Source organism: Xenia sp. Carnegie-2017, unplaced genomic scaffold (genome assembly GCF_021976095.1).
Source record: "Xenia sp. Carnegie-2017 unplaced genomic scaffold, XeniaSp_v1 HiC_scaffold_24, whole genome shotgun sequence".
Taxonomy (NCBI): Eukaryota; Metazoa; Cnidaria; class Anthozoa; order Malacalcyonacea; family Xeniidae; genus Xenia; species Xenia sp. Carnegie-2017.
In genome coordinates, this window is record NW_025813487.1 from 8727347 (window position 1) to 8752354 (window position 25008).

Below are 25008 nucleotides of genomic sequence, written 5' to 3' on the forward strand. Positions count from 1 at the left end.
AGCTGAAAGTACATCTCATTTATTTGGTGATCATATTTAGGGTATTATGATTTCATTGTGCAACAACTTAAATTTACATCATTTTTTGTTCGTTATTGGTAAGAAGTCAATCATTAACAAAATTTAAAGTAATCGAAAATGCAATTCACAATTGCAATGACACGTGTGCAAGTGAAAAATATTCTGTATCAACAATAAGGGCGATTACGCATGAAAACTAAAATTCTTAAATGGAAAATGAAACTTAAATAACAATAATATAGAACAGGGCAACACACAAACGAATTTTGCGTTTAAACACAATAAATTAAACATGAGGAGAAATTTACTTCGACAACACAGATTTATTATTAAAAAAGTTCTACTACAACGCCAGCAAACTATTGGTAGCTAGTTGTCAATTAAAGTATATCTGAGCATTGCTGTTTTACGTACTTCTATGTCTACACTGCTTTTTGTAGGCTTTCTTTCTACATGTTAAAGCATTGTTGTAGCTATATTACATTTTACATTAAATATTTTGGAATGGTAGAAGAACTCACATGATAATTTGCATTTTATATGTATGCTTGCTAAGATATATTAAAAAACATTGTTTGTTTTCTGAGTAAAATCATTATCTAACAAAAGTCATTTTTGTTCTTCTTTGTTAAATCATTAATATTTAATTGGCATCTTTCATTGACTAATTTTTGTTTTAATGCATGATCTAGTTGTTAACATTATCATCAAAATAAGGTATCTGTTAGAACAACCAAATTGTAAAAAAAGTCGTTTTATGAAATTCTTTCTCTGGATAGACGTATGCTTGCAAACCTAAGTAGGTTTAGTTGTTTTTCTGTTCGCTGAATGTGGGCAATTTCAGAATGTTTTGCTCTCAAGTCAATAATATAGAAATAAAAACAATTTTTCTCTAAACTTATATCTAGGAAAACAATTCTTAAAAAAATCTTTTATATACTAGAAAAGTAAAACGAAAAATTTGAAGTTGTACGCATAATTACCTTGCAAATGTTTTAGTGCAAGATTGTTCAATTTTGCATGTTGTACGTTTTTAGTTATTTGCGTTAAAAACAAATTTTTAACCAACACTATCTTGCACTAAAATAATTTAGAACTTTAATAGCTAAAAAGTTATGGTAATAAATGCTTTTGATAGTAAAATATCTAAATATCAATGAAGATATTATAGCTAACAGAGACGAAGCTAGCCCAAACTTTTGTTGTCCAAATATTTTTTTGTGATCATTCATGAACGTTGTTAATTCATTAACAAAATGAATTGCAGCTTTGCCGAGTTTTCTTAGAAGAACTACAAATTTGGAATAGCTTCGCCGTTGAGTGTGAAAAAATAAAATTGCATTCTTAAGAAGAAATTGACTTCATAATCTCCCTTGACCATCATGATAAACAATGGAACCATTTTGGCTGAACGCTCCGAACTTTCTTTTAATGTACCTAGCACAAGAAAATAATTTTATTGACTTTTATCTTATCACACAAACATATAAAATGCAAACTATTGTTAGTTATTGTACCATAGGTTATATTTTGTTTATATTTACACCATGTAAACATATAATTTTCATGCAAATGTATTCAGTGTAGGATGGTTTTAATATTGCACGTTTCTCGATACTCTTTTACACCAAAAAGAAGTTGTTACTAATTAAATCAATACAATCTTGCACTGAAATAATTTCTTAATACTTTTTATTTATTGCATTTTGATATAAAAAATACCTAAGTGTAAAGTTGTTAAGAGAGACAAAGACAGCCCAATTGTTATTTCGGGTATATGAATATTTTCATCTTTATCAATTTGAAAAACGTTAATTTATAATAAAACAATGGTACCTTTGCTAATTTTTTCAAGAAAAACTAAAAATTTGGCTGTCTTAGTCACTGATTGTTTAAAAGTAAATCGTAAGCTCCACAAGAAAATGACTAATGATTGACATTCATCATCGTGATAAACAATTTAACCATTGAGATGGAACACTCCAAACCGTATGAACAGGAAAAGTTAACAAAAGTCAAAGAAAGTTTTGCAATATATAGAGACAGAAAACAAACGATAATGTTGTATATGGAAGGATGTTTAATGACAAGTTTTTAACTTTTAATGAAAAATCGATATCAAGCATTGTTAAAGTTTGAACACTTTTATTTTTCGAATCGATATTTTATAGAAATTCATTTTTAACAACATCAAGTGAAACATCAGTAGACATACTGCAAGTTACTTTGCCAAAGTTTGATATGTTTATGGCTTGTCTATAAAATTCCATCGTCTACTCTTAATTCAAACGATAGTACAAGGAGGAGAAGCTTTATTTCAGGAAGTGACGTAATGAAAGAAATGACAAATTCATGTACCATGGTTCTGTTTAGATTTATTGTTGTACTTTGTAACGTCACCTGGTCACGTGCTCATTGAAATGTCATCTGTGGTCATAATAGGAAGATATGAACTTTTCCTTTTTTAAAATGGTGAAGCTCCTTTTTCATTTTGTTCAATTTTTATAAAACTGAAGCGTGAAAATTATCATCTCTTATGGACGTTTTGATGTGAACATAACGGAGAAGTAATCATGAGATTGAATGAAAAAAATTTGATTTTATTGCATTGTGGTTATTGGAATATGAAAAGTTATTTTTGGAATTGCATCATCAATTAAAGCTGTTCTTCCTCCAAACACACTGCCATCGTAAAAATCATAATAGTTGGTCGCTTTTGCGCATGCTCTGAAGTATTTATGTACTTGGATGATACTATAACCTGTGTGAAATGAATTAAGATCATAACAGCACCATTTCATGAAGATTTAAAACAAATCTCAACTATGGATGGTTGTAGAATAAAAGTGATCAGTTTAGTTCATGTAAATGGTCAGCAAATCATTCACAACAAAAGAAACTTCAACATCAAAGAACTACATCAAGTTATGAGAATGAAAAATATGAAAAAATTTCAACGTCTTTCTTTTTCAATATGTCATATTTCTAAATCCTTTGTGCTTTATTTTTTATGTAGTGAACAATTTTAGATCATTAAATTTATTTCATATTGTTGTGTATTATGTTACGTATAGTATAGTTACGTTTTGCTTTTTAAATTTCAAATGTTATAAATAAATGAATCCCACATAACTCAACTCCAATTTTTATATTAATAGTAATTAGCGAACTTCCATTTGAAGAATGAGATTACTCGTGCTTTAAAAAAGGAGTTATCTTATCTTGAAGTAAAAAATAGCAATTTTCAAAATTAGCATTGAATAGTTGTATATAGTAGCTTTCACTCACTATTCAGCGACATTATTTGTTGGTAACTGCCAATTTGTAAAGCATAATGAAAAATACCCGTATTGTATAGGAACAGAACAATTGCAGTTAGTATTTTAAAGACTCGTTGGGATTCATTCATTTAGCACTTATAATAAATAATGTGGCAACTTTCTTTTTGCACTGTGCTTTGTTGAACTCTGTTTTGTAAGACGTGTTAACATAGTTTTATCACATTAGTATTTTAATATAGGAGATAATTGTTGTATTATGATGTTTTCTGCAAAGTTATTACAATATATGTGTTGATTATATTGTGTGTTAAATAGCTTTCACATTTGTCCTACACCGAATCTATATTGAAACTCTCGGGGGACAAAACTTGCCATTTCCCCGGGGAGCGTACAGAAAGTGTTTAGTTATTTAGGAAAAAAGAGTACAGATTTTGACAGTTTTTCAATAAAATCGACTATTTATTAGGAAACTCGGCAGGCGAAATTTCGTTGCAAAATTCTAATGGTGACCACAGCATTATGGGTCGACTTCCGAGTGTTCTCTGAAATTTTTTTATTAAGATTTGATTTTCGTTGCTTAATAAGCTCGAAAATTGTTTTTTACTTTCAGGAACTATATTTAGGGATGAAAGCTTGTGAGAAAACAACAAAAGAACGTAGATAGAACTAAAAAGAATTGATGTTACTTAAATTGAAATTAAAAGATATCACAAAAAATACTACAATCTTGAAGGAAAAGTAACATTAATATTCTTTAATAATCACCCTAAACTTCGTTTTATTTCTTTTTATTTGGTGAATGGTTAATTAAAATTGTATTGTTAGTCTTGATTTCAGGACTTTTGTACCAGAAGGAGAAAATGACACACATGCCATGTTGTTCGTCATGGTCATTTTACCCAAAAACAGTTGAGATAACTTCGGGTAAATGAAGTGCACACAAATTTTTATCAAATTCAACAAATTTTTGTTCATGGGAGTGTATGTTTCCTATACATAAGTTAGGAACCGAGGCTTTTACCCATATAATGCACAAAGCGTAGAGGGTGGTTTATGGATTACAGGCGTGGTTCTAGGCCGTTAACTAACTTATTATACGATTGAAGACGTTTTCCCGTAGGAACAATTTGACAATATTTTGTGTAGAAAAATGTTTGTTTAAAAACTAATTGCATTACAAACACAAAACGCAAAAACATAAACAATAAAGAAGTATCCATTAGTGCTTGAATCAAAAAAGTTATGAATCCCAAAGGTGTTTATTTTAAATTCATATTTTATGCATGCTGTTTTCATTTTATTCGAGCTGTGTTGTGGTTAGTTGTGATATCTGAGAAAGAGTGGCCTGCACAGGTTTCAATTTTTGTGGAATTGGGAATTTCAAACATTTCTAGACATGATTTACTCTGAAATGAAGCGCTAACAGCACAAGATATGGATTTAAACGTAAAGCAATTTAAATCATTCACCGTACAGTAAATGCGGAAGTTAGAGCCTAAAGTTTAAGGTTGCTTGAGAATCATTCTCTATGTCGTTGTGAAAAACAATGTTTTTCTATTGGGCAAGAAGTTGACTTTTTGAAGTTCTCGAGTGTACAGAAATATGAGATGAAGTCAGTTGATATTGTATTAGACATGTAACGAGCAGCCTGAGAAGCTTGTGAAGCAGGTGAATTATTTTGTCGTGGATCTTAGGGAGATGAGGATAATTCAAAGTGAAATATGAATGTAAATTAAATATAGGTTTAAAGCGTAACTCTTCAACTAAAAAGATTATGAATTTGCAGGCTGCATCCAGATACAGCCTAGAATGGCGGGCTATATTCAGATACACCCCGGAAACTTGGCTGTAACAGGGATTGATCTAAATACACCAATGAATTCATGCAGTTACGCTAAATACAGCTGGTGGAGCCTCAAAAAACGACTCTATCCTTTAATAACATTGCATAAATAGATGATTATATTTATAATCGCTAACTTTCATTTATACACATAGATAAATGCTTTTCATATGACAAGAGAAGAATGTTAGGAATAAAGCCCAAAAAGATGCTTCATAAATTTAAAGTCGGTACTCATGTTACATACGTTTTCATAGAAAGGCGACGTTGCAAGAAATATTAAATCAAATCTTTAAAGCTTCAAGATGTTCAACGCAAATATAAAGTAAAAGTAAAGCATATTTTTCGAGTTATATGTCCTTTATAAGAAGCATGTAAAAAAATTTATCTTAAGTCGTCCAGTCGTATTAACCCTACTAAGCATAAAACGTCAATTAATGAGCGACAGATCATGAGACACTGGATAAAACTTTTTAAGGCGTGGTCGGTACATTTTCAATGTTGATGTATGACCTTATTTACGCGACTTTTTAGAGAGTATTTCCCGACTGTCTTTGTTGTTTAACAGTTAGAGAGAGCGTGAGGTGTGATCAAAGAAAAACAATACTAAGGCTAAATATATTGGTTTCTCAGCTGAATCGAAAACCCAGATATCACATCATATTCTGTGCCAGTATTATAATGATATTGTCGTAATGAGTATTTAATTTGTCAGGGTGCTTCGTCTCTTACGAGAGAGGTGTCTGATGCAAAATTATTTAAGCGAGCGTTCATTAGATACGAGCCGTGTATTTACTAGGAGCGTACTTTTATCGAATCATTATAAACACCATATTAGATTTTATTGTACGAATATTTCGAAGTGAAGTGTTAGTTTCAAATGTTTCACAATGAAGGAATCATATGGTCTAATGATGCAGAATCCGTGAAATAATTATATACGTGTACATGATTGTTAATACATATATTAAATAAATATGTTAAAGTAATGGCCATTGTTTTAATAAATCAACTAGACTGTTTCCTTGTCCTGTAATAATGCTATTCGAAATTATTCAACAGTAAATAAAATAGTTTTAAATGCTCTTCTTGCAAGATTTTTGTAATGTTCTTTATATGTATAGTGAGCTGTATATACAGTGACACGCAAAAGTATTCAATACACTGGATAATTGTTAATATCTCACGTTCTAATCATTATTTTTTGATGCAAAGTGCATGAAATATTCATGTTAGTGTAAGAAACAAAATCCCTGAAGGATATTGAAAAGCAATCATTATTGTATTGTTTATTCAAAAAAACATCAAAATAAGTAACGCAAAAGTATTCAACACATTATGTTATCATAATGTTGTTAACATATTACTATAGTTTTTTATTGCGAACACCTCATCACGGTTCATTTCCATATTAATATGACAATATTTGACCAATCACCAGCGTCCCCGTCGTTATTTTGAAGTCAGTATGGCCGGTGATACCCCTGTAACCATTCGTGAACTCAGTTTCCCTTAGTGTTTACTATTTAACCATGGTTAAAGCAAAGGAATTGTGTAACGACATGCGTGAACGTATCGTAGAACTGTACCAAAAAGGGAATGGGTACAGGAAGATATCACAGGCTTTAAATGTGAATGTAAACACAGTGGGATGCATCATCAGAAAGTGGAGGAAGTGTGACTCTGTTTTAAATGGTCCCAGAACAGGCCGTCCAAGAAAGATTACTGGTGCAAGTGAAAGGTTGGTCATTCGAAAAGTGAAGCAGAACCCATTTGTAACCCGTTCAGAGATACAAGAGCAGTTAAAAGGTGCTGAAGTAAATGTTAGCAAAGATACCATCAGTCGGACTATTTATCGAGCCGGTATTCACTCCAGGTCCCCCAGAAAAACGCCTCTTCTGAAGAAGAAACATGTTGTTGATCGATTGAAGTTTGCCGACGAATATCTAGTGAAGCCAGATACGTATTGGGACACTGTTGTATGGTCAGATGAGACAAAAATAGAACTTTTTGGTCATAATGGTGCTAACAAGGTTTGGAGAAAAAGCGGAAAATCTCATGCTCCAAAAAACACTATCCCAACAGTTAAATTCGGTGGGGTAGTATAATGATTTGGGCTTGTTTTTGTTCGAATGGAGTCGGAGAGTTGAAGATCATAGAAGGAAGGATGAATGCCCTTATGTATCGAGACATTTTGACGGAAAAACTTAAGAAATCAGTTGATTCCTTATAGTTTGAAAGTGGTTTTGTGTTTCAACAAGACAATGACCCAAAGCACACCTCGAAGCTAATGAAAAAATGGTTTACGGATAACAAAATTGATGTGATGAAATGGCCCAGCCAATCACCTGACCTAAACCCAATCGAAAATTTGTGGAAGATTCTCAAAATCATTGTCCACAAGCAGAATCCTAAAAATATGGACGATTTGAAAACTTTCTGCTTCGAAGAATGGAATCGAATAACGCCTGAGACATGCAAGAAGTTCTCTGAGAACTATGCTAAGAGACTTCTTGCTGTAAAACAGAATAAAGGATTTGCAACTAAATACTAAATTGATGTGTTGAATACTTTTGCGTTACTTATTTTGATGTTTTTTTGAATAAACAATAAAATACTGATTGCTTTTCAATAGCCTTCAGAGATTTTGTTTCTTACACTAACATGAATATTTCAGGCAATTTTCATCAAAAAATAATGATTAGAACTTGAGATATTAACAATTATCCAGTATATTGAATACTTTTGCGTGTCACTGTATATTTTGGCTGTGCACGTATTTCATTGCAGAAAGAATGCTTCTTAATTTTTGTCATATGACTAAGTGCTCAACATTTTCAACACTATAAAAACTTCTTGTATTCAACATTGGCTTGGGTTTAGTAGTTGGTGTTCCGTCCAAACTGAGACAACTCTCGATTTCACAATCTTCTCCGCCGTTTTACTAATGATAGATGTTAGCGAGATTGGGCGATAGTTCTCCTTTCTATATTTTGGTCCCTTTTTATAAATTGGAATAACGTGTGCAATTTTCCAGTCGTTGGGTAGTGAGCCGGATTGGAACGACATGTTAAATAAGTTACAAAGTGACGTAGATAGTTCCAGTGCACATTCTTTTAGGATACGAGGCGATAATTTATCAGGACCTGTGGATTTGTGTATGTTTAAGTTTTTCAGATGTTTTTCCACTTCGCTAGGTGTACATAATACATTGCACAACTTATCATTGAGAACATGATCAAATTCCGGAAGAGACTTTTGTTCTTGTGTAAATACTGATGCAAAATATGCGTTCATATGTTGTGCAATATCCTGATCTCCAGTGATTTCTACACTTCCGTCTTTTAGGAACAATAGGTCGTTAGTTCCTTTTCTTATTGAACGCATGTAGTTCCAAAAAGGCTTGGAATTATTCTCTACCTGCAATTTATCTGCGAGTGACTCAAGATGTCTCCATTTGGCTGAGTTACATTTCTTTTTCAAAGAATTGTTCAAAGTACGATAAGCGGCCCAGTGATTTTCATTGTTGGTTTTTTTTGCTTTTTTATAAAGGTGTTTCTTTTCCCTGCACAATTTAATTAAATCCTTCGTAATCCATGGAGCGATGTTTTTTCTTTTATGCCGGTACTTGGGAATACATTCGTTTACCGCTGCAAAATAAAGGTCTTTCCATGCTTCCCAGTTGGCATTTATGTCTTGTTGGTCTATTGTAAAGTACCAGGGTGAATAACTGAACAAAGATCTTAAATAATTCCAGTCTGCCTTGTTGAATGCATAATTTTCTTTAGTTGAGATCCGTTGTTGGTAGGGGCGAGTGTTTACGATGAATGTTATTGCATTATGATCGGAGAATGGTTCACAGACTTCCAAGTTATTTATCAGGTCGATGTTAGTCGTTAGTACTAAGTCTAATATGTTGTTCCCACGAGTAGGCTCGTCAACCATTTGATACAAGAAATGGTCTTGAATTATTTCAGACAGGAGGTAGTGATGTTCAGATGATTTAGTAGGATGGTTCGTGGACCAATCAAATTCGCTTAGGTTAAAATCTCCAGTAATGACAAGATCTGTGGTTGTAATCGAAGAAAGATAAGACCGAAGGTCTTCCAGAGGCTTCAAGTCACTATTTGGCGGTCTGTAAAATGTTCCAATTGTTAATTTCTTCCCTCCGTCCGTGATTATATCAAGAAATAGTAACTCAGAAGGTAGATCTTGGTGATCACGTATTGAGGTGATTATGCCTTTCTTCCTCGCGATCAAAACACAACCGCCATGTCTAGCTCCATTGCCGTCGCGGTCATTCCGGTAGACAGTATAATCGCTACCAATAACTTCCTCACTTGAAATCGAACAGTCTAAATGTGTCTCAGTTAGAACAACGATATCCGCTTGACTATTAGCTAGTTGCAATTGTAATTTGGTAACTTTGTTGACAATGCTCCTGGCGTTTGTGTAGAATACCTTCAACTTCGAAGTGCGATTTTGTCTTCGAGGTCGTGTCGTGCCTTTAGGTGCGTAACCGGGATTTATTTCAACATCGCCACTGTTTAAGATCTTGAAAACAGCTGGGTTAAAAGCACAGGAGGCATTTGAGTAGTATTTAAAACGCCTCGAGAAGAACTTTGAACGCCGGAGACTCCTAAATTTTCGAAAGTTACCACGTGTAGCGACAGCGGTAGCACCAACGTCTACATTTGCGCTGAAAAATACTCGTGGCCAAGAAACGATCTTTCCTGATTGTGCACGATTGTAATAATAGTCGAAGAGGCCATTGTTGCCCAAAGAAGCCAAGAATATCGCCAAGACAGCTGTACTCACGAGAGCATAACCTTCCGCCATATTGTTTGTGTCATTATACTAAAGCTAAAGAAACAAAATATCATATAGAGCAGTATAACGAGATTGTTCTGAAACAGTTGAAAGAAAGAATAGTAGAGGTAGCTCACGGTAAAGAGTTCTACTTGCCTCATAAACCAGTGATTACGCAGTCAGCATAGACAACAAAGTTAAGGGTCTTGTATGATGGTCTGCACTCGATAATGAAAAAGCATCATCCATGAATGAATTCTTACAGGCCGGTCCACCCCTGCAGAATTATATGTGGAAGGTAATGGTGAGAGAAAGATTTCGCCCAGTTGCGTTAACAGAAGACTTAAAGAAGGCATTTCTCCAGGTAGAAATACGTAAAGAAGATCTGGATGTGATGCTTTACATTGGTACAAAGATATAAAGACAAAAGAAATAACAACCCTACGTTTCACCAGAGCTCTGTTCGGCGTGTCTCCTTTCCCGTTACTTTTGGGAGCAGTCAACACCTTGACAACCATAAACAGAACCACCCCGACCTTGTAAAAAAGATTAAAGACAGCCTGTACGTCGACAACTTGATCAGCGGGGGAGAAACCATTGTAGCTACAAATGAAGAAATTAAAAGAAAATGCAACAGAAATTTTCACCGACGAGCAGTTTACCTTGCAGAAATGGCACTCCAACGTACCTGAACCAGTAAATCATCCAAGAAATCGAGCTGCATACATTTGCTGATGTCAGCAGTCATGAAGTTGAGGCAATAGTGATGGCCATTGTCCATCAAAAGAGTGGTACGTGGAAGGACCTGGTGGCTACCAAATCTCTTCTTGCAAAGAAACTGGCCATACGACGTCTAGAACTTGTATTGGTACATATGGCAACAAACTTTCTTTATAACGTCAAGGGAGCGCTATATGGGCTTCCAAACGGCAATGTTTTTGGATGGCTGAACAGCACAGTAGCTCTCCATTGGATACGGAATGGTGGAAGTAAGGATTTAAAACAGATATTTGGGAATCAAGTAAGCAAAATACTGCAAAATACTGCATGGAAAAGACCTACTACATCCAGTGGCGACACGTTCCTGGACAAGATAATCCTGAAGATGTGACCAGCAGAGATATTTAAGTGAGTTAAGGATAGGGTCCAAAGTGGTAGACAACGAACGAATATTGGCCAGAGAACATCACAACTACGTACAGCAACGAAAGAGAGTATGGCGGAAACAAAACCTATAGCACAAATATTTGAAACTGCAACCCTGCTGCGTGACGAGTCTGATCTCTGGAAAACCTTGAGAATTTGTGGATGGATCTCACAGCCACAGCTTATTCGGAAAATTAGAAAACAAAGACAAAAGAAGAGCGGTCCATTGACTACAGAGAAAGTTAACAATCGGAGATATTGGTGGCTAAAACGAGTCCAAGCCCGAAATCTAGGCACTGCAAAATTTTGTAAAGATCAAGAGAGGCTGCATCTTTTGCCTGACGAACCTGGTGTCCTAAAATGTTATGGATCAATTCAAAGTGATTACCCTATTTATCTGCCCGACAACGATGTGTTTACAGAAAAGATTGTTTAGCATTAGCATTATGTCACCCTTCTTGGAGGAGCAAGTTTAACAATAGTGAAGGTACGTGAAAGTTACTGGATTCCAAGACTAAGACAAATTATTAAACGATTTATAAAGCGTTGTCACCGATGTAAAAAATTTCAAGCCGTTCCCTATCCAAGCCCTGTCCTAGGAAATCTACCTAGAGACCGCACTAAGTGGCGTTTACTGTTCCAAGTAATTGGTGTGGACTACGCTGGCCCGATAAAGTATCGTAAAAGGAAAAATATTAAAGGAAAAGCCTGGATTGTAGTTTATGCATGTGCAGTCACGAATGAATTACATCTGGAATTAACAACGCCTATGACTTCAAGATTTTCTCATATTTTTCAAACAGTTAATTGCGCGAAAAGGGTGACCAAGCAAAGTTTACTCCGACAATGGCAAGACGTTTGTAGCTGGAGCAAGGATATTAAAAGAAATTATGCACAACGAGAGGTTCAACGAATATTTAGCTAAGTTCAACGTCCTATGCAAAATCAACCTTAGTCGAGGTCCATGGTAGGGTAGTCAGTACGAAAGGTTGATTGGTCTTATCGAGCAGGTCTTTTACAAATCGATCAGCAACGGCTTTCTGACCTCGGAAGAGCTCGAGGAAATAAATTGGGATGTGGAAATCCCCTTAAACCACCGTCTACTCAGATACATCAAAGACAACAATCAACTTCCCTTGCTCACTCCAAATGCCATTCAGTTTGAACTACCAAACATTATTCCAAAGCAAGAAGACCATCGAATTAAGAATAGCGACGCAGAGCAAGGTATATACGACGCTGCAAGGAAGTGCTATGAAAACGGTGGCAGACAGAATATTTGAAGGCACTGCGTGAGAGAGATAACATGAAGCATAACAGAAAAAAGGCAAACTTCAGCATTGGTGACGTTGCGATTATAAAGTGCGAGGAGAAGAATTGACGCAAGTGGAAATTTGGAATTGAAAAGCTGTTAGTAACCGAAAATGATGTTGTTGTACGTGGAGCAAAGCTGAGAGTTGCAAAGAGTATAATCGAACGACCCCTTCAATTACTGAATCTGATTTAATTATCTTACGACGTAACAAAGAAACATGAAACTACCCTCGGACACTGATCTGAATGTAGATTCTCGTGAATTTAAACCAAAGAATAATGCCGCAGAAGTTGCAGATTGTCGGTTACAAGACCAAGTAGAAGAAGAAGACCAGGAAAATTAAGGAAGGGGAGTAATTCTTTCAAACCTTAGGACATTATTATTTCTTAATATAAATAATTTTTATATTGTTTGGTATAAAGGTAGTTTTCTAGTAAATGATTTGTGTTTATATTCGTCTCTAACGGAAAACGGGTAGAGGAGAGTGTAGGGAACTGGGACAATTTGATTTACGTAATTGTATAGTTAATGATTAGCTGGGTAGAATCACGTGAATAAGGGGTATATTACAGACTATATTCAATAGGGATGGACTGTAATTTCGAGACTTTAGTCGATGTGAAACAGTGATAAATAAAACATAACAAAACTTGTGAGTGTGTTGGCCATCAACTTAGCTTCTATAACGTTCCCACACAGGTAAAGCCCAGCAAGACCGGGTTGTATCGAGATACAAACCAGCAACACCGGACAGCATTCAGATACAGCCACGAAGCATGGGGGACATAGGACTGCATCTAAATACATTCCATGAATTTATGCAGTTACGTCAAATACAACCAGCGGACCATCAAAGTAAAACGACTCTAACTTATAATAATATCACATAAATAGATGATTATATTTATAATCGCTGATTTTTATTCATACACATATAAATATTGCTTTTTATGACCGGAAAAGAATTTTAGAATAGATCCAGAAAAGATGCTGTATAACGTTAATATCGATACTCATGATACTTATGTCTTTATAGAAAGGCGACGACATGAGAAAAATTAAAGATGCATGATCATGAAATCTTCAAGATTAAAATTATATCTACATTTAATTTATCGTAATAAGTAAATCAATTATTTCAATGATTATTGTCGTATTTTGTCCATACAATTTTTATTGTGTAGTATATGTAAATAAAAAAATTACAATTCTGCTCACAAATACGGAAATACATGTTCGAAATTGCCGTATTAATGCCTTTTTTATTCGTGTTCAGACTTATCTTCCTTACTTGTTGCAACAGGATTGAAAAGAGGCTTCTGTCTGCTATTCTTTCTTTACTAGCTGTTTAATAAATTTACTCTCCTACTGCTAGAGTTTTTAGAGTGTTTTTAGATGTTTATCATTTTAATAACTCTTATTTTTTAGTACAAAAATTACACGGAAACTTTGCAGTATTGTGGTGTGTGGCAAAAGTTTGTATAAATGAGTAAGTCCGTGTCAGTGATGAAAACTTTCCGTGGGATGTGTAGCATCAACGCTGATTTTATGTTTCATTATTTTCCAGAAACTTTTTATCAGTGCTAAGAAATACCTAAATGCGCAAGTACTACTTTTCTACGAACTGTAAAGGCTTGAAATAGCAGCCATAATGAAATTGCTATAAACATCAAATAGTGTAGAAAGTTCATTAATGCAAAAAAAATGCACTTTTACTGTAATGCTTTTCGTTAGTGCTGGCATAATGTTAACATTCTGAAGTTTTTGTCAGTCTTAAGTATAGAATGTTATGAATTTTGAACCAACCACATTCATATAGACATAGGACAGTGAAGTTGAAAGTTATGGGAATATTTGCCTTCGTATGAAACATGAAATTTTAGATTTATAATGTTTTGCTTATGTTTTGCTTATGACGGCCTGCTAATTAGCACTAACGTGTAACATAGGTATCGAAAAACCTCGCATAGGTTTTGAAAGGCCCAGCACAGGTATTGAAAAACATTTGCTATGACAAACCCAAAAAACATTCTCGTTTTTCATATGCATTGTAAAAATGTAGTAACGTCATTCGTTATTATTGCGTCCTATTTTTTCGTGTTTTACTATTTACATATGAGATATTTTAATGAACGGTTTGGTGAAAGTGTTTGAGTTAACGGTTGGTCATATTGTGGTGAGAGTTGCCCAAAGTATAAAATCTTTGACCATACATACGTGGAAGTCACGCGAGATTACACGCGTAACACATTGCACATAAATAAGGAGCAGTAGCCTGCTGTGAGAAATATTTAAAAGTCTTTATGTTATCAAATATCATCCACGTCAACGTAAGTTGGAGATATTTTTCTGGCGATATATGATCATGATATCAAGAAATATTCCTTCCATCTAATAAAACGGTAAGATAAACATTTTGCATCCCTAGATGGCGACTCGAATTAATTTTAATTTGCGTATCTGTCTAAGTAGAACAAAGACAGTTTTTTATTTAAATTTTACTTTGACTAATGTAGGTAAGATTCGACCTTAAAACTAGCTTGCTTTGTTATTTTTCATAAGCATTTAAACATGATTATTGTCAAACCATAAAATACAACAAACATAAACAAGATATTCAAGTTAGATTTCAAACATTGTATAGGAAATGAATATAAGTGAAGCAAAACATTAAATCACTGTGTTTAACATGATTTGTTCCTGTTCGAAAGTTATTTTTGTCATCGTTTAATCTTAAAATGATCGTTGTAGAGGGTTTTCATCACTTAGTTATGTACATCAACATGTTTTGAACTTTTGATATGGTAAAACTTGTTTACATACAATACTTTATTTCAGAACAACATGTAAATACATCATTACTAAGAAAAAGGAAACCCAGAGGTTAGCCCTATATCAAGGGTCTCCTATTTATGTAAAAAATCTTACAGAACTAGTTAATAAAAAATAAAAATAATAAATAAAAAATAAATAGTAAATAATAAATAAATAAAAATGTCAAATAAGAAACAGCTAAATATCAATTATTAACTGACGATTCAATAAATATTCATGTGTTTCTTCAATTTTGCTTTAAACTCTCAAACGTTAGGGCTGTCAAAATGAAATAAATTAATAGGAAGATTATTCCAGGGTTTGATAATTATAGGAAGATTATTCCAGGGTTTGATAATTAAAGGGAAGATTATTCCAGGGTTTGAAGATTATTCCAGGGTTTGTTTGTTGATATGTGTTGATTTGCTACTGAAACAACATACTAAAGTCAATATTTTACATGTGTTCTTCATCTTTTGTAACTGATCAATGATTGTGGACAATGTGTGGTTGCTAAATATATTTTTGTTGCAAGATTTATCTATTTACTTGGATTCATTCATGTACAGGAAGATCAATAATTGTTGAGTGGGGCTCATATTAATTTATGTATATGATATGTTTTTATTCTTCAGTTGCTAGCTATTTCATGTTGTTTGACTATTTTTTTTTGAATAATAATCTAACCAATGAAAAATGGTTTTGGTCATAAGCGTACAGATTCTTACATCTTTTACACAATTTTAAGTCAACTCTTATAGAAATTATGCCCACCAAGTTTTCATTGTTTTTCTTATTACAATGTTTTGTTGACCATTTTTATTGCTTTCATCACTTTTGTTGACTTCTTGACACACTCCCTTTTTTAACAAGAAAAACTGTGCAGGACTGTATGATAATTGTTAATTTGGAGATCATATTATGTATGCATAATATAGGCTACATGTGTTAAGTTCCTTTGAAAACCATTGTTGTCTAGGGATCATTACATCCAAATGTTTATGTCACCCCAGCCACAGTATAGAAAATATACAGTAGGACCACTTTCTGTGCAACTTACTGCTGTATATATAATTATATTACTGGGTGTAGTTTGCCAGCTCAGTGCACCTATTGGTCAAAAAATGGTAGTGTCTGACTGCTACTATGCTAATCACTTGCGGAATAAGATATGCATGGCACAAAAATATTCAATGCAATCTACTGTATGTTCTCTATATAGTTATACTATATGTTCCCATAACCGTGTCCCAATTACATTATGTCTACCTTAGGTCCTAAGTCGTGAATGAATAAAATAGAATAAAATTTTTTAAAGAATAAAATTTTCAGTGGTGTAGCCAGACTGATAAAATTTTTAGTCCTTCTATGTACGTTTTTATATTCTTTTATTGTGGAAATAATAGGCATTTTACCTTATGTCCCTTCCACCAAAAATTTTTTTAGCAATATCAAATCTGTCAATGGTTTTAAGCCTCGTTGAAGAAAAAATTTTGAATTTGGTCAAATTGTTTGATTTTTGTAAAAACGTTAAATTCACTAAAATCGTATATTCTTGTGAACCATGTCCGTGATAATGAGGAGTCTGAAACTAGCTAATTTTCCCGACGTCGTCCAAGGTACTCGTGTTACACGAGTCGTGTATTCAATTGCTATCAAGTCAATGCTGGCTGAGGCAAAACTTAAGTCTATAAGCGCCTCAAAGCATTGTCTTTGCACTAGTGAAAGCAGAAAAAAGGTAAATAGTTGCGTTGCTATCAATTGTACAAATCAGTCCAACCTTTGCTCTCGTATGAGTCTTCACACTATGCCTTATAATGATAAAAGGCCCGAGGCCAAGCGAAGATAGAATATCTGGGTTTTAAAGCAAAGCGCGTATTTGAGCCTTCCAGTGCTTCAACACTTTGTTCGGCTCGATTAAAACCAGAGGATTTGGAGCGTCAATTTAGTAGTTTGCCGAATAATACTAACGCTAATTTCCCAGGGCTTAAAAAAGATGATATTAGAATTTGTGTCTTTCCGACCATCCATGCTTTGGAGTCAAAATCCGAATCATTATCGCTGAAGTTTCATTGCTTTCCGAGTTTTCTGTCACGTATCCCGGAATAAAGTTTTTGTCAAAATTATCTGACTGAACACTCAATTCTGATTTTGATTCATCGCTTTCTTTGCAAGACAAATAATTAAACAGCGTGAAAGAACGTATATGTTTACTATAAGCTAAATATGCCCGAATGCTGACCATATTGGATGGCGTCAAAATACCTTCTAGTGCCAGTTCCTTTTGTATTATAGAAATCGACGGCGTTGGGCCAAAAATGTACAACTTCAAGATTCCATGAAAGCTTGTTGATTTGACCAAATTTTTGAAATTTTTTCTCAGAAAGGCTTAAAATCGTAGACGGTTGCACGAAGCATGGATAGCACTATTTGTCGGATGGTAAATTTTCAAACTTGTAGAAAAAGGTGTTTATATTTTCCTTAAGAGAAAGAAATTCTGTAATCTCAGAAGCAATATTTTATTTTAATGATTGCTCAGTTAAAATCACATATTATTCCCTTTTAAGAGATTTTGTAAAAATTCTAAACAATTTGCCATCTTATGATAAATCTATTCTGCCTTTATGTAACCGGCCGCAGGTTTTCCTTTATAATCACAATGAATTTGTACCATGGAAGTCTTACCTACTTTTTTTCTACAGGGAGCAGAACATGTCTGTGTTGAGCTCAGACATGAAAACTAATGGTTTTAAGTTGATGAGATTAATTGTTGATGTTGGTGGAGAAGCTTTAAGAATAACATTGAGGAAACAACTTTCAGGTACTGATTTATTTAATGTTTTAAATGACAGAAAAAATTATGATAAGCTTTTGTTGCTAAAAGATAAGCAAATAAAGCAACATCAGTGGGATCAACTGTATCCAGATCCTCCAATATTACCAAATGAAAATAAGTTTGACATTACTTTACTTTGTATACTCCTGCGTAATATTTGTGGCTTAAAACCACCTCGTGATCCAATATGGAAGTCAGTAAATGTCCCCACTGATCATTCAACTGAAGCAGATATTACCCGTATCAGGTTATTTCGTAATGATCATTTTGCTCACTTACCTAGCACTTCAGTAAGCTTTGATGAATTTAAAGATTTTTGGGTTAAAATAAGCGAACCATTAGTTCGTTTAGGAATAAGTCAGCAGGAAATAAATAGAATAACAAGTGAAGTGTATGGTAATGAAGAATATAAAAGAATTTTGAGAGAATGGGAAGAATTAAAGAGTGATATAGAAGTTTTAAAATCAGATCTTAAAGAAATTAAGAGCGATTTAACTGATATTAAAACTGATCAGAGAGGTATTAAGAGAACAGTGGACGGTGTAGAGAAAGGTTTGCAGGAGGTAGAGAATCGCTTGTGTGTGATTGAAAGTAAACAGGAAGAAATGCAAAGTAATCAGGAAGAAATGAGAAGCAATCAGAAAGAAATTAAATGTCCGATTCACTCACGTCCAGTAGAAGATATTTTGAAAACAAACCTTGTAAGTTGTAACTTTGAAAGTGAAATTAGACATCATTATGAAAAATTTTTAAAGGGAACACGGCAATGGGTTTTTGATGAGTTTTTAGCTTGGTTCAAAGACGACAGTTCTGAAAATCGTGCATTTATTATTTCTGCTGTTGCTGGCATGGGAAAGTCTGTAATTGCAGCTACTTTATGTAAACGTTATCCACAATATTTGACTGCAGTTCATTTCTTTCAACACAACAACAGTCGTTACAATAAAGCCAATGTACTTCTTCAATCTTTAGCGATGCAAGTTAGTCGTCTTTTTCCTGCTTACAAACAACTTCTTGTGAAAAAACTTTCAGGTAAACTCTCTGAGCCTTTGAATAACATGAATGTTGAAGGATTATTTTCCATTCTTTTTACTGAGTTATTTGTTACAATTTCGGAGTTTCCTAAGCGAATGCTAGTGGTGTTGGATGCTCTTGATGAATGTGGTTATCCAGAAAGAGATGACCTTGCTTATTTGATTGCTAATCACTTACACAAACTTCCACCTTGTTTTCGCTTTGTAATTACCACCAGACCTAACGAAGTTGCTTTAAATAAGTTCGAAAAATTAAATCCACTTTTCATTAATTGTAGTGATGATCGCAATTTAGGGGATATTAAATTTTTGATTGAACAAAGAATTGGCGCTATTGACACCCTTCTTGATTTGAAAGATATTTTGGTAGAAAAAGCTGACGGACTTATGTTGCTTGCATCGCTTCTTACTAGTGAAGTCAAAAATCAGGATTTGTGTAATGCTTTCATACCAAAAGATCTCAATGAATATTACGAAATTAGCTTAACAAGATTAAGTAAGGAATTATATTCGTTTGATATCAGTAACGAAAAGTTTCAGTCAATTTTAAATATTTTGGCTGTTGCTAAAGAACCTCTTCCTTGGGAAATGATCGATGACGTTCTTTGTTGTAATTCGAATCGCGAATCACTTGGGGTTAGAAAAATTATCTCTTGTCTGTTTGTTACCAATGAAGAAGGATGTGTTTCGATTTTTCACAAATCCTTAAATGATTGGTTGTTGGATGATCAAAACAAAGATTACTCAGTAAAAACTTCTTGTGGTCATCGACTTGTTTTAGAATTTTGTTTAAAATCTTTGGATAACCTCAAAGCTGAAGGTGTAAACTATGACATCATTAAGCATGCGTCAGTGAGGTATTCAGTCAAGTATTGGTTGCTTCATTTACTTGATATTTCTGATAATGATTATATCGTGGAAAATGTTGGTAAATATCTTCTCGACTTGGAAGTTTTAGTTGCTTCTGTGTGGGTTGACTCTCGTCGTACTTTAGAAAATTTTAAATTATTCAACGCACATGATGTGTACTTTCATATTTCTGAGGACATTCGATTGTTATTTAATGAAGTTTATTCTGTAATGACGTACTCTGACAGTGAAGTAATTTTTTTGCATCTCGCTGCCAACGACGTCAAAGATCTTTCTTCTCAAGCCACCATAATGCTTCAAACACGTTTCAAAGATTCACCATATCTAGAGCTCAGAGACACGGGTTTTGTCAAGGCTCGATTATTACGTTTAGATGAAAATTTGATTTCTGTTGATGTTTCACGAAAGCATGATTACGTCGTCTTTGGTTATATAGGTTATATAGGATTCATCGTGCAACTTTTTTCATTGAGAACAAACAGATGTTTATGGATAAAAAATATTGCTAGTCAGTTGAAGCAAGATAAGAAGAAAAGATTTTGCGTTGTCTTTCATCCATTCGAAGATTCGATTTTTTCTTCCCAGCTTGATAAAATACTAGATATTAATGGTAAAATTTCCTCCAGTCCGTTCCATTGTGATGATTCTACTTCTAAGTTCTTTACCAACAAATGTTTTTCTAAGGATAAGTACACAATGGTCACTAGTTACGAAGATACTTTGACTGTATGGGACGTTCAGAAAGGCGAGAAGAAGCGCAGTATTAGATGTACTGATGTGGTGACCTCACTGTGTTTTTCTAATTCTGGAAGATATTTGTGTGTTATTGAGGAAAGAACAATGGTTCAAATATTTGATGTAGCGAAAAATTATGAAACATTCGTTTACGACGATCATTTACCGTCTGGTAATATAAGTGAGTCTGGTGTTTTGTTCACTGTTGGTCTTCATTCTTGGTGTTATGGTTGGCATTGTTTTTCTAGGAATAAACATTTCATTGTAAATCCCACTGGTGAGAAACTTCGTCGCTTTGATCGTGATTCCCATACTTCCTATACTCCCATTCCTCTTGATCCTTTCGATGACAACGGATCTAGCTTTTCCTTTTATGGATCAGAACATTATTACTTTATTTTGAACAACGACAATGTTCTTTTGTTTGAATACGGATGTGACTATTATCTTTATTCCATACCGCCTGCATGTTTAACTAACATTTACATTTTTTATAACGAGATATTTTGCTCAAATGGAAAATTTCTGTATCGGAGCTATGAAGAAAAATCAAGGGTAATTATATACAATCTGAACACATTTGACTTTGTTGTCAAGGAATGTTTTAGTAAAATGGTTGCTGTAGAAAATGGAGTTATTTTGCTTACGGCAAAAAGTATTCCTGAGCTTTGGAGTAATGATTTGACAAAACTGGTTTATAGTTTTGATGAACTAAAAGGTACAAACAAAATTTTTGAGGTGAATGATGTATCATTTGCTTGTCAAAAATCTGATTCTTTCGTGTTTTTCAATGTTGAAAACAAGCGAAAAGAAATAACGGTAAATATTGAAAAATATCAAAATGTGCACGTATTTGCATGTAGCTCTAAGTATCACGTGTTTGCTAAAGTTGAATTTAAGGATCGGATAATTTACTGTATATGGCATGAAGACAAACTTGTTAATGGTTGGGATGACGTAATTAAGGAGGAAATCACCAATTTAATCACCGACAAAGACGTTGAAGAGTACATGCGGGATATTACTCCCTGTATAACTTACGCTGCTTTTTCACCTTCAGCAGATAATTTAGCAATAACTTACAAGTATAAGTATGTGAAAGTATTTGACGTTAAAAACAAACAAATTATTTATACTTATGCTGGTCATTCTTTCGAATCAAAATTTTGCTTTGTTGACGATAGGTATATAATTGATGATGACTTAGACTTGATTGATTTGAAATATTTTAAGATTGTAGAATTCTTTCCCCACGCTGTGAGTACATTTCTACCACCTTTTTATTACTGTCGTAAAAGCAAACTTGTTTTAAGTTTTGCTTCCTTAGAGGTCCCGGTACAATGCGCAAAAATCATCTTGCCACGAGGATAAATTTAATCTTTGATGATAAAATTTCTCACCATTTTGGTTAATCACTATATTATCTTTAAGAAAATCGTGTTCAGTTTTTATGCATGATCCCTATCATTGTTGACATTTCAATTAATGTCTGTTTTCGTATGATTTCATGAAACGACCTTTCTCTAATTTTCATTCTGTACAGAGACCGCAGTGTACGATAATGTCAACATCGAGAGAGCTCATGTATAAAAGCTAAAGTTAATCAATAAAAGATGAAAATTCAAAGATAATAAAGACAAACCATAAACACAAATGATTTCGTGTCTAAGATAAAAATTTCCCTTGCACAAGAATATAATTTTATTGACTTTTATCTTATCACACAAACATGTAAAATGCAAACTATTGTTAGTTATTGTACCATAAGTTATATTTTGTTTATATCTACACCATGTAAACATATAATTTTCATGGAAATGTATTCAGTGTAGGATGGTTTTAATATTGCACCTTTTTCAATGCTCTTTTACACCAAAAACAAGTTTTTACTAATCAAATCAATACTATCTTGCACTGAAATAATTTCTTAATACTTTTTAATTATTGCATTTTGATATACAAAATATCTATGTGTTAAGTTGTTAAGAGACACAAAGACAGCCCAATTGTTACTTCGGTTATATGAATATTTTCATCTTTATCAATTGAAAAACGTAAATTTATAATGAAACAAAGGTACCTTTGCTAATTTTTTCAAAAAAAACTAAAAGTTTGGCTGTCTTTGTCACTGACTGTTAAAAAGTAAATCGTAAACACCACAAGAAAATGACTTCATGATTTACGTTCATTATCGTCATAAACAATATAACCATTGTGATGGAACACTCCAAACCATGTGTAGCTGTACGAACAGGAAAAGTTAACTAAAGTCAAAGAAAGTTTTTCAATATGGAGAGACAGAGAACAAACGACAATGTTACATATGGAAGGGTGTTTAATGAGAAGTTTTTAACTTTTAATGAAAAATCAATATCAAGCATTGTTAAAGTTTGAACACTCTTACTTTGTGAATCGATATTTATGGGAATTATGTTTTAACAGCATCAACTCAAACATCAGTAGACATACTGCAAGTTACTTTGGCAAAGTTTAATATATTTATAGCTTGTCTATAAAATTCCAACGTCCACTCTTAATTCAAACAATAATACAAGAAAGAGAAGCTTTATTTCAGGAAGTGACGTAATGAAAGTAATGAAAAATTTATGTACAAGGGTTCTCTGTGGATTTATTGTTGTACTTTGTAACGTTACCAGGTCACGTGTTCATTGAAATGTCATCTGTTCCATCAAAATTGGCAGATATGAACTTTTACATTTTTAAAATGGTGAAGCTGGCTGTTCACTTTGTTCACTTTTTATAAAACTGAAGCGTTGAAATTATCATCTCATGTAGACGTTTTGATGTGAACATAACGCATAAGTAATCATGAGAGTGAATAAAAAGAATTTGATCTTTTTACATTGTGGCTATTGGAGATGGCTAAAAGGATTTTTTTGCTGCATCTATAATTGAAGCTGCTTCTTGATACAAACACGCTGTCATTGTGAATATTATGACATTTGATTGCCTTTGCGCATGCTCTGAAATATATATGTTCTTGAATGATACTATCACATTTGTGATATGAAGTAAAATCTTGTCAGCAACATGTCCTGAAAATGTTGCAAACGTCAACTATGGATGGTTGTAGAATAAAAGTGATCAGTTTAGTTCATGCAAATGGTCAACAAATCATTTACAACAAAAATGACTTCAACATTAAAGAAGACATCAAGTTACGAGAAGGAGAAATTTGGAAAATTTTATCGTCTTTCTTTTTCAAGATGTCACCTTTGTAGATCTACTATGTTTTATTTTTTATGTAGTGAACAATTTTAATTAATCTACGTATAGTGAATAGATATCTTTCATAAAATCCCATAAACGGACATCTACATAAGCAGACATTAGGTTGTGGTTTCATTGATGTCCGTATACGAGAGGTTAGACAGTATGAAAACTTTTCGTTTTTATTCTCTATATTTAAGTTTCTTGATTTTCGTTTTGCTCTTTGAATGTTAAATTCTAAATAAATGAATCCTAGATAACTCAACACCAATTTTTAGGCAAAAAGTAATTTGCCAAATGCCATGTGAAGAATTACATCACTCGTGCTTTAAAAAAGGAGTTGTTGTATCTTGAATTTAAAAATACCAATTTTGAAAAATAGCATTGAATAGTTGTTTAATAACTTTCACTCAATATTTAGTAACATTTTTTGGTTACTGTCATCTTGTAAAGTAAGTTAAAAATACCCACATTGTATCAAAACAGAAAAATTGCCGTTGGCATTTTAGTGTCTGGTTTGGATTCATTTATTTAGCACTTATGATAAATTATTTAGGGGAAACTTTCTTTTTGCTCAGTGTTTAGTTCAACTCTGTTTTTTAAGCATATTAACATAATTTTATATATTATTAGTTTGTATGTTGTTGGAGGAAATTATCGTTGTATAAATATATTTTTTGCAGACATGTTACAATATATGTGCGTTGATCTATATTAGGATTCTCGGGAAATTAGGCTCACGATTTCTCGAGGGAGAGAACATTAAATGTTTTGTTGTAGCTATAGGAAAAAAGATCATAGACTTCGACAGCTCTTCAATAAAGTCAATGTCTTTATGGGGAAATTCGGCCGGCGAAATTTCTTAGCAAAGTCCTAAGGGTAACCACAGAATATTAAATCGACTTCTGAGTGTTTTCTGAATCCTTTTTTGCTATTAATAGTTGATTTTCGCTGCTTAAGAAGTTCAAGAAACGTCTTTTAGTTTTCGGCTTGATGGCTGTTTTATTCGTTATGATATTAAAATGAGCGGGCAACAATTTTTCATATGTTTCCCTTGCAGGAAATCTTGCATT

The 25008-nt window shown here is 33.4% G+C and overlaps 1 protein-coding gene across 2 annotated transcripts in view; it reads left to right on the top strand.

Annotated features, from left to right (window-relative positions):
- Positions 1-25008, top strand: part of LOC124450547 — a 65192-nt gene that overhangs the window by 20797 nt on the left and 19387 nt on the right. Inside the window, exon 1 of one of the 2 annotated variants that reach the window (XM_047001202.1) lies at positions 14695-14817. The exons of the other annotated variant lie outside the window; for it this stretch is intronic. The gene's annotated coding sequence lies outside the window, so the exon portion shown is untranslated. Of the gene's footprint in view, positions 1-14694; positions 14818-25008 lie in introns of those variants that run through there. 2 annotated transcript variants of the gene reach the window in all.